Raw genomic sequence first — 10,276 nt, 5'->3', positions numbered from 1 at the left:
CAAACCCCCTCGGAGTAGCAGAAAATGGTATTAGTGTCGACATCAGGAAGTAGCAAAACTCCGAGGAAAGAGTAGGAACTCCCGAGTATCAGGGTGTGAGACTATCCCCAGGAGCAGGTTACAAGTTTGGAGGCCCTGGGACAGGGTAGTTTTGGACAGAAAATTTACATTACAGACTAAAATCTAGTTCTCACATCCCTAGAGGATAGGAGGACCCTACACAGTGGTAAACAATCTTGAGAGAGGCATAAACTGTTACTACAGGGAATGTGAAAGGGGGTAATATTTTTTGAAATATATGGAGTTTTTCTCTTTTTTTATTTTGCCATATATTCATTTATTCATTCAGCCAACATATAGTAAGTGCCTGCTATGTGTCAGACATTGCTTAAGGACCAGGACATAGAACAATAAAAAATATACACAAAGTTTATGCCTTCATGGACTTTATCGTCTTGTAGGGAAGGCAGTCAGTAATAGAAATAGCAGCAAATACTTACACGGTGCTTTCATGTGTCAGACCCTCTTCATGTAGTAACTCATTTTGTCTTTATCACAACCTATATGGTAGATGCTATTATCCTCATTGTAGAAATAAGGAAATCCCGGCATAGGCAGGCTAAGTAAGTTGTCCAAGTGCACACAGCTGATAAGAAACAGAATGAGGATTTGAACCAGGAAGCTGAGTTTTAGAGTCCATGTTTTTAATTGATACAGATGGGCAGAGGTATAGATATGGGTATGGGAAGGGTGTGGAGATGGAGGTGGAAATATAGACAGAGATAGAAAAGAATATAACTACATACCTTCCCACAGGACAGGACACCCCTAAGTAAATAATCTTGAAAGAAATGTAAAGTCTCACTAGAGGAAACCCGCTGAGAAATGGATAGATGGATAGATAAATAGATACCGGTAGGTGCCATAAAGAAAGCTGGGTAGAAAAATAGAAAGCAATAGAAGGAGGGAGCTTTTTTGAGGATGGCCATGGCAGGTGATGGTGTATTAGTCCAGGTCAGATCCCCAAGGCCTGCCCAAACCGAGAGCAAGTGACCAGGTCCCAGGTTTCAGCAGTCAACCCCAGAGAAGACCCAGGGCCGGCAACAGTCACTTCTCAAGGCTTCACTGTCCCAGGGCAATGCCCAGGGCAGCAAAAGCCGCTTGGAATGCAGAAGATTCGCATCAGCCTCCTGTGCCGCAAACACCTCCCCACATACCTTCATCAGGTGCCATGGAGAGCAGAGGGACAGGAGCAGAAACCCGAAAGTCTGGGCCTTCTACTAAAATAGACTGAATGTTTCCCTCAAAAGCCTGTTTACATGATTGAATCTGAGTCAATTTACTGGGCTTGACTAACATGCAAAGGCCCCGCGCCACCTCGCACCCTATCTGGCAGAATACGGGCTCTCAAAGGAGTGCAGATTAGCAATGGAAAAAATATAGAATAACTGCTCTCCATGCAATATCTGTAATGCCACTGGCCCCAACCTGAAGGCTACATTCGGTAAGGAGAGGAGAAAGGACACAGGATGTAGCAAGAGAAGCTGAACAGGTCCTGCCGCTCTCCTTCAAGGTGGAATAGTCACAGTTGCACAGATGTTTAGTCCCTTCAAGGGTTAGGAATGAAACGCATGTGTTATGCACATCTCTGGAGAGAGCAAAGGGAGTACCCATTGTTTCATTCAACTTTTCTAAAGCTTAAAGCGTGATTTAGAAGAAGTCATTTGTGACATTGCTGCATTCAGTTAGTCAGCACAGGTTTGGATGGGCCTGGCAGCTATTTCCAGGCTTCCAAATGTAGGTCAAAAATATGCATCCATCAGAAAGGACAATGCAATCAAGTGGCTTCATATTTATCATCATTTCTATGAAAGGCATTTATTAGCAACTGCCTGCCTGAGGTTCAGGCAACCTGGGTTTTATGTACAGAAATCAAGCGGTGAAAATCCTTATCCTCTTGAAATTTAAACCTGGCAATGTTGATTTGAACAATTACATAAATATAAAACTGAACAAAGCTGATCTGCAATTATTCTCCATCCCAGACGCCCATTCTGAGCCAGCCACAAAGAGCCGCTTTCTCGTGTCCACTCAGGAATTCTGTCCACACTGTTCTCATACCTGAAACTTCATCCAGATTAAAGTAGACTCATGGAACATGGTGTTGGGGTTACACCCTTTTAGGAATTGAGAAATGTGGCAACTAATTTTCTGGGTGCAAGAGAAAGAGGCTCACGCTACTGGATACCTAGACAATTTCTGTTACTGTGCTACTTCTTTCCCAGTATGGTTTAGGGTGGTAATGTGCCCAGCTTTTTCCTTTTTAAATGCAGTTCCCAGTATCACTTGCAGCTCCAGAAGGGCACGTGACTCAGTTCTAGCCGATGAGATTTAAGTGGAAATCACCAATTGGGGCTTCTGGAAAGGCATTTTTTAACGAGCTACCTCAGATGGCATTTGCTTTGCCATCCACCATTTCCAGTCTTCTCACCTGGGATGCGGATGAGATGCTGGACGTCCAGCAGCCATCCTGTAACCACGAGGAGTCAATCAGCAGGGCTAACGCTGTATCTTAAAGATGGCTGAACAGAAAGAGAAAGGAACTGGGTCCCTTTGCACCAGTTCTGAATTGTTATATGAGGAAAATAAAACCACTATTTAGTTAAGCCCTAGTCTATTGACTTAGCATATGCAGCTAAGTATAATCCCTGATTGATTCCAAGAATTACGTCGGTGCGGCTGCATAAGCTAAGGGACCATTATGCGTAGAGCTCACTTTCTGACAGTATTTTCTTCCTTTGAGCACCTGTCGTTGTCTGAGGAATTTGGAGGCAATGTTAGCATGAGGGAATATTGCCCAAGTTCAATCATGAGCATTTAACAACCACTGAGTGAGGATCGAAGATGTGCCAGATGCGGCACGATGGACTATGGGTCCACGTCTCTGCTCTTACAGCACTGATGTCCTATTCAGGGGAGAGGGACGACAAACAAGCAAACAAGAAAAGGAGGTGAAAGCGCTGTGAAGGGGGCTAGGCATGCTGGGTGACACGAGGGGCCCTGGCGCTTTGTACAGGGTGGCCACACCAGGCCTCGCTTCCTCGGTGGGGTATTAGTCAGTTAGGACGGCCACAACGAAATACCACAACCTGGGTGACTTACACAAGCGACATTTATTTTCTCACCGTTCTGGCGCATCAAAGTCCAAGATCAAATTGTTGTCAGGTTGGTTTCCAGTAAGGCTTCTGTTCCCGGCTTGTAGACAGTGCTTGTGGCTGTATGCTTACATGGCCTTGCCTCTGTTCATGTGGAGAGGTGGGGGGGAGGGGAGAAAGAGAAATTTCTAGTGTCTTATAGGACACCAGTCCTGCCAGATGAGGACCCCATCCTTAGGACCCCCTTTAACCTGAATTATCTCCCTAAAGGCCCTCTCTCCAAATATAATCACACGGGGGGTTTGGGCTTTGACACATGAACTTTAGGGAACACAATTCAGCCATAACAAGTGGCTTATGAACAGAGACCTGAAGGAAGAGACAGTGAGAGCCAAGATGAAACCTGGAGGAAGAGCATTTCAGGCAGAGGGACAGCACGTGCAAGGCCCTGAGGCAGGAGTATGTGTGGCATGTTGGAGGGACAGCGAACAGGCCAGAGTGGCCGAAGCAAATGAGCAAGAGGAAGCATATCAGGGGGTAGGACAGAGAAGAAACGGAGGCCAAATCCTGTACCGCCTTGTAAACCATCGAAAGGACTTGGCCTTTTAATTAATATTAGAACCAATATTATTATGTTAAATTATATTACATTATATTATATTATATTATAAAGACCCAGTCTTATCTTAAAGTAAAATAAGACCAGGTCTTATATTAATTTTTGCTCCAAAAGACTCATTAGAGCTGATGGTCTGGCTAGGTCTTATTTTTGGGGAAACACGGTATCATACAGAGTTGTTTCACTGCCCTAAAAATCCCCTGTGCTCCACCTGTTCATCTTCCCTCCCACCCCAAACTCTGGCTACCATTGATCTTTTTACTGTTTCCATACTTTTGCCTTTTCCAAAATGTCACATAGTTGGAATTGTACAGTAGGGTAAACTTTTCAGATTGGCTTCCTTCGCGTAGTAATATGCATTTAAGTTCCTACAGGTCTTTTCGTGGCTTGATAGCTTATTTCTTTGTAGCACAGGAGATAATATTCCATCGTCTGGGATGGACCAGTTTATTCATCCATTCACCTGTCGAAGGACATCTTGGTTGCTTCAAAGTGTTGGCAATTATAAAGCTATGATAAACATCTGTGTGTAGGTTTTTGTGTGGACGTAAGTTTTCAACTCCCTTGGGTAAATTCCAGGGAGTATAATTGCTGGATTATATGGTAAGAGTAGGTTGAGTTTTGTAAAGGACAGTCAAACTGTCTTCAAAGGTGGCTGTACCAGTTTGCATGATCACCAGCAAGGAATGAAAACTTCCCGTTGCTCTACATCCTCACCAGCACTCAATGTTGTCAGTGTTTTGGAATTCAGCTATTCCAATAGATGTATGACAGTATGTCATTGTTGTTTTATTTTGCTATTCCCTAATGACGTATGATGTGGGGCATCTTTTCACATGCCATCCTATCACTTTTGCTGATTCTAGTCATTAAAAGAAATTGACTAGGTCCAGCCCACACTCCAAGGGAGGTAATCACACAATGACCCGAATAGCAGGAAATGGGGTCCCTGGGGACCATCTTAGGGGCTGCCCAACATAATTCGATTCAGAAAAGAATGGCGGAGAGGAATTGGAGACAAACATAGACAATCATTTTGAGGCGTTTTGCTACAAAAAGAAACAGAGAAATGAGGGGCTAGTGGCAGAACGATGTGGAATTAAAGAATGGTTTTATTTTACTTATTTTACAACCAACCAGATCATTCTTATCAATAAAGGTGATCTATTGAATATGTAAATAAATAGAATTCTATTTTATCTCTGTATTCATTATTTCCTAGAAGTACGGTGACCACCAATGTTCAGGTTTGTAAATAACAAACCTGAGAGGGGATTTTTTTAATAGTCTGTTTGTACCCATGCAGGGGTCCATATGCCAGAGCTTCCAGGATGCTTATCTGTAATGCCCTCTAATTGCTGAAATCAGTCACCCAGGTTTATTTAGGCAGATAAAACCACCAGGCCTCAGCCTGGGTAGACAGTCTCTCTTGGCTTGAAAACCAGCCTGCAGCTGCTTGGAACAGGCAGGTTCCTGGGCCAAGACCTGCACGTGGCAAATGGTCCAATGATGCCAGTTAAAGTGTTACCCAACTGGAGTGATCATTTAAATCATAAATCATGTCTGCAGTTGCTTTGTCTTCTGACTCTACACTACAACAACACACTGAAATATGCACTAAACACAAAGACGAAAGTAAATGAATGGGCCAATTAATTTGTGAAAGCAAACGTCTTAGTAGATCTGTGTCTGATGTTCCTCCACTGAGAAGAGTCAGTGAGTCTTAGGATCTCCTGGGAATGAGGATCAGGCAACTGCAGGGTTTGGGGAGGGTTGTAAATCATGTGCTTTCTTCCCCTTCCACATTCAGAACTAACTCAGACACAAGATACAGGATGGATATTAAAGTGGTAGCTTTACTACTGATGAGATTGTGTTTTCAGAGCTGAGTCTGTTGTACCCCTCTTCTTAGTTCAGACCTTGGGTCACCATCTCCTTATACTGGTCCTGGGCAGTGAAGGAAGAAAAAGAATGTGAGTCCTCATAGCTGACCACCTTCTAATGGATCAGCTCTTCTTTGGGAAAGATGAGCCATTGGATTCCCCCTGCCATCACATGTGGGGGCCAAAAATTTTCAGTGAGTAAAATGCAGGATCCTGTTATTGCAGGGTTCACGAGAAATACTATCTTTCACTTGGCTTGGACTATCGAAAAAACACATAGGTAAAGGTAGTGACACTTATAATTTCCAATTGCCTGTACTCTGAACCAAGAAACCAAGAAACCCTCAGTGGCTTCCAGGTGGTCACTTCTTACCCCCTGTCTCCCCTGCCATCAGAGAAGACAAGAATCTTAATCTGCTCCACTTGGAACAGAGGACAGGCAGCGGATGGATGCCAACAAGCCTACCGCAGTTTGCAAGTCTCAAAATTCATGTTAGCACAGGATTTTATTGAAATTCCTTCCTCTTCTGAAAGGGAATGAGGAAAGAGTGGGCAGAATCTAGGGGTAATATTGTGCAGAAGTTCTTCCACAATGAAATACGTTGCGGGGCGGGTCAGGGGGGCAAACTCCCCTCTAGGAGCAGCAAAACTAGCCAGAGAGGTGATTACAATCCCGTCTTACACTTCACACTACCAGCACCCATCACAATGCCTGGCACAAAGCCAGCACTCAATAAATATTTGTTGCACTGAACAGTCCTTCCAACCAACTAGGAAGCCCCAAATCTCAAAATTTCAAGGACAGATTAAGGATAAAACTAAAGGCTTCTGGGCCTTGCAGACCACCCGGGGGACGTCAAGGAATACTTGGGTTGGAGCGAAATACCTAACCTTATTTAAGTGCCAGGAGCTTAATCGAACCTGCGGCGAAGGAAATGGACACCACATCCACGGAGGTGTTTGGGGTGGATTTCACCGAGTCCGCAGACTCGGAGGACCGGCCTGGGGGACCCGGGCCTCCGCGTGCCCCGCTTTTCCCCAGCCGGCGGCAGGGGGCAGGCGAGGGCCTCCCGGCAGGCGGGGCGGGTGCTAGGCCGGGGCGGCGGCTGGGCGGGGAGCGGCGGTTGGGCAACTTTTTGGTTGGCTGCCTCCGGGTGCTGACGGCCCAGGCCCCTTTTAAACTTAGTCTCCCCGATGCCTTTCCTTTTCGGCCTCGGCGCGCGACTTGGTAAGTGGCCTCCGACTGCCTTGACGCTGGCGCCGGCCAGGTGGCCTGGGGTCTCTCCGGTGACACTTACTGGGCGTGCCCCTCCTTGTCCCTGTACCCTTCCCATCTGGGCCACCAAGACTGGGGTTCGGCCTCAGCTCGGCGACCCCTCGGGAGACGTTTTTCCAGCCCCAGGGAAGGAGCCCCGGAGGAGTCGCTGTGATGGGCGGGGACACCCACGTGGTGCCGGAGGCCCTTCTTCTCCGAGAAGCACCTTCGTGGGACCTAAGGTCCCCTTTCCCCAATGGCCCGGGCGCCTGCCACCTCGTGCCTGTGACCCGGACGCCGAAGGGATCCGGGCGACAGGGAGCTTCATGCTCCTTTTCAATGAAAAGTTAACATTTGGAGAATCAAACCGACCCGGGGCGGAGGCGCACACCCCGGGATGGTGTCGGGGTTCTTGGCGCACTCGGGGCCCTCGCCTGCCAACCGGTGCTAATAACCCGGACGCCGCCAGTTTAGGAAGTGGATGAGATCATGGATCCGAAATGCTTTAAGTTTCCGCGGCGAGCAGTGTAACAACAGGGTTAGCGACAAACCGAGGGGATTTCAACCACACATCCATTCCCCCGCCACAAATGCCTTTCAGCTGCCACTTCGCATGGTGGTGAGTCTTCCCGGGAGCGGATAACGTTTTCAAGGTTGTGAGGCCAGTCTCGGTTTTCTGTCCTGGGAGAAAAATCTGGACCACTGGGGTCCACCAAGATAGAGAAACAGGCAAAGCTGCCTTGGAGAAAGCTGGTCTCCAGGAATCACTTTTAAGTTTCCTGGAGGCTCTCTTCAGTATCGGTGGGCATTTTAAATGTTCGTATACATTGTTATAATACAGTTGTCTGAATTTAGTTACATCTGTAAAGATCTAAATTTAGGGGTCAGTGAGTGAATGAAAGAATCATTGTAACTGTCATAGGTACCACTTAGTAATCTTCTGCAATGTAAGGCTTTACGCATTGGACCCAGTTGTGAGAGATCCTTTTGCTGACTAGGCAACTAGATAGGACGGTGTATCATGCTTTTAAAAAGGATAAAAGTTGTAGTGTTGCAGGCTGTGTTCTAAGTACTCCTTTTCAGCCATATGCACAGACCTGAAGTATATGAGCAAGTTTCCCTGCCCCGAGTACCTCAGTCTCTTGTAAATAGCACTACAACACTGGAAAAAGCAGTGGCTGGGCTTTGTTTTACAATTGCCAGTAGGTGTTGAGCCAGACTGTTTAAACAATTCCTTGTGAAAAAATGACAGGAGCTGAGAGCCAGGCAGCGTTTCACAGCGGCTTGAGGCAGTGTCTATTTAAAGATCATGGAAACTGAGCAAGTGCTAAAGACTGTTCTAAACTCCCCTGGGTAAACATTTCCCAGCTTCCTTTGGTTTTTAAATCTGTTAAAGATTTGTTTCAGTTTATCCTAAGCAAATACTGTTGCCAGTAATGTTTATGTTTTCTAAAATTGATATTCCACACTAATGTCACAAAGATAAAAGGTGGAAAAATGGTGACTGCTGACATTGTATTAAATGGATTTCCAAAGTATAGGAATGTAGTTCACTATTTATTTTACTCCTGTCTAGAAATTACAGGAGACTCCCAAGTGTCAGGAAATTTGGGGAATGTAACTTTTTAAGATAAGACTTCTATTCAAAAGGAGCTTTTCATCAAAGGTATCTAGTAGATCACCACAATCAGAGAAAGACATTCTTCACCCAAACAAAACATGAAAAATATTACCGTGTGGTATTCTTAACACTGTTCTCACTTTTCTACCAGGCTCAGTCCAGTTCAAGATGCTGAAAAACTTCAGGTAAATGGAGAGAATTTGGATTGAGTTATTATTAAATAGTTGAATAGAATTCTTGGCCAAGGATGAGAACTCGAATCTGAGTGAATATGCTTCTGCTCTGATGGGTTAAAGGATTTACCTGAGGCCAACTTGATAGGAATTTATTAAATGCAGTCACATCTCTCCCCACTTCAAAAAGTACGCTTAAGTAATTGAGCCTTAATCTTTCAAAATATTTATCTTTTCCATGGGTGGCCATTTTGAGTTTAAGTCCTCCGGAAAGAAGGCGGGGGTGAATTGTTAGGATTTTGAGGGGGGAGGAAATTGTATTTATGTCAAAACATTACTGTGTCTGAGTTGACAATGTAATATGTTGGGGAACTCTTATTACCTACAGTTTTATAAACTATTTGTTTTCTTAATGATGTGTCTTACACAGCAATTGCTGATCTAATTACCTACTGTTACACTTCTTTTACAGGGCTGGTGCTTGACAGAAGCTTTTCACATAAATAAGGTGTCCTTGAACATGTGACAATTGATAATATACAAAAAAGTTTTTGCTTTCTTTGTCCCTTTCGTGGTAGCAGGCGTAAATTTTGAGAAGGTGCCAAATATCTGTAAGAACATATTATCTGCCCCATATGAAATTTCCATAGAATATAATTCCATTATTTAAAGGATTTTTTTCTAACAGCCTGCAGTTTGACACAGTAACTAGACTAGCTAGTCTACAACTATCGTGGACAACTTTATCAATTGCTTTAATTTTCAAAGATTATTTTAAAATTCCACTCTTCACTGTTCTAAAGATTATGTGTTCCAAAGTACCCCTTTAAAAACTAGGTTTTATATCCTTCAGATTTTTCCATAAGAGATCACTTTAATGATTAAATTTGACCCTTTTGACAAAACTAATCAATGGATTCCTAAGGGGAAGAGTTGGTTGCACAAGGGCAGGAGGGAGTTTTGAGGAACTGTTTTACATCTTGATTATGGTGGTAAATTGCATCGGTCAAATTTGGAGTGAGTTTTACTGACTGTAAATTATGCTTCAATAAACACGACTTTTAAAACTTACCTTTTCTGGCATCATTGACATTTCCGATGAAGTTGATGAGAAGGCAGTGGGGTCAGCACTTGAATGATTTCCTGAGACACTAAAAGTGACAAAAACGTCAAAAATCACTTTGGGGTATAAGTCACATAATTGACTTATGCACCCAAATACCCGAGAAACAGGACCAAAAGATACACATAGGCTCACTTACCAAGAATATAAAATTTCTCCTTACGGATCAGTCAGGCAACAACATATTCCTCTCCTTAACAGCTGCATTTTAAATCTCACTTGTGGTATGGCACTTCTCCCTCAATCTCAACAATCCCTTTTAGTGGCCACATGGTAGACAAAGGAGTGCAAACGTTCTCTTACCCTGTATATGCCCTATAACTTTGTTAGCACTACTTTGGGTTAACCCTGCTTTCCACATTGGCAACTTTCACTTCCAAGAAAATTTTGAGTGGCCTCAGCCAATATTGGCTAGCCTGGGAATTAGGCAAATGGTGTGAGGCGCTA

At 44.3% G+C, this 10,276-nt stretch overlaps 1 long non-coding RNA gene and 1 other non-coding gene across 4 annotated transcripts; both read left to right on the top strand.

Moving 5' to 3' along the window:
* Positions 1–6,780: 6,780 nt before the first annotated feature.
* LOC117012133 (uncharacterized) lies at positions 6,781–9,874 on the top strand. Of its 3 annotated transcripts, XR_004421129.1 has the most exons (4): positions 6,781–6,885; positions 7,382–7,531; positions 8,685–8,718; positions 9,179–9,874. It is a non-coding gene; the product is annotated as an uncharacterized LOC117012133 (long non-coding RNA). The 3 variants fall into 3 exon arrangements; XR_004421130.1 differs by lacking the exon at positions 7,382–7,531 and having other exon boundaries at positions 6,791–6,885; positions 9,179–9,870; XR_004421131.1 differs by lacking the exon at positions 6,781–6,885 and having other exon boundaries at positions 6,897–7,531; positions 9,179–9,871.
* LOC117012601 (small nucleolar RNA SNORD93) lies at positions 8,772–8,845 on the top strand. The gene has a single exon (XR_004421205.1). It is a non-coding gene; the product is annotated as a small nucleolar RNA SNORD93 (small nucleolar RNA).
* Positions 9,875–10,276: the final 402 nt, after the last annotated feature.

This window comes from Rhinolophus ferrumequinum, chromosome 20 (genome assembly GCF_004115265.2).
Source record: "Rhinolophus ferrumequinum isolate MPI-CBG mRhiFer1 chromosome 20, mRhiFer1_v1.p, whole genome shotgun sequence".
Classification (NCBI taxonomy): domain Eukaryota; kingdom Metazoa; phylum Chordata; class Mammalia; order Chiroptera; family Rhinolophidae; genus Rhinolophus; species Rhinolophus ferrumequinum.
The sequence above is the reverse complement of the archived record's forward strand: the minus strand, read 5'-3'. Positions and strand labels throughout refer to the sequence as shown.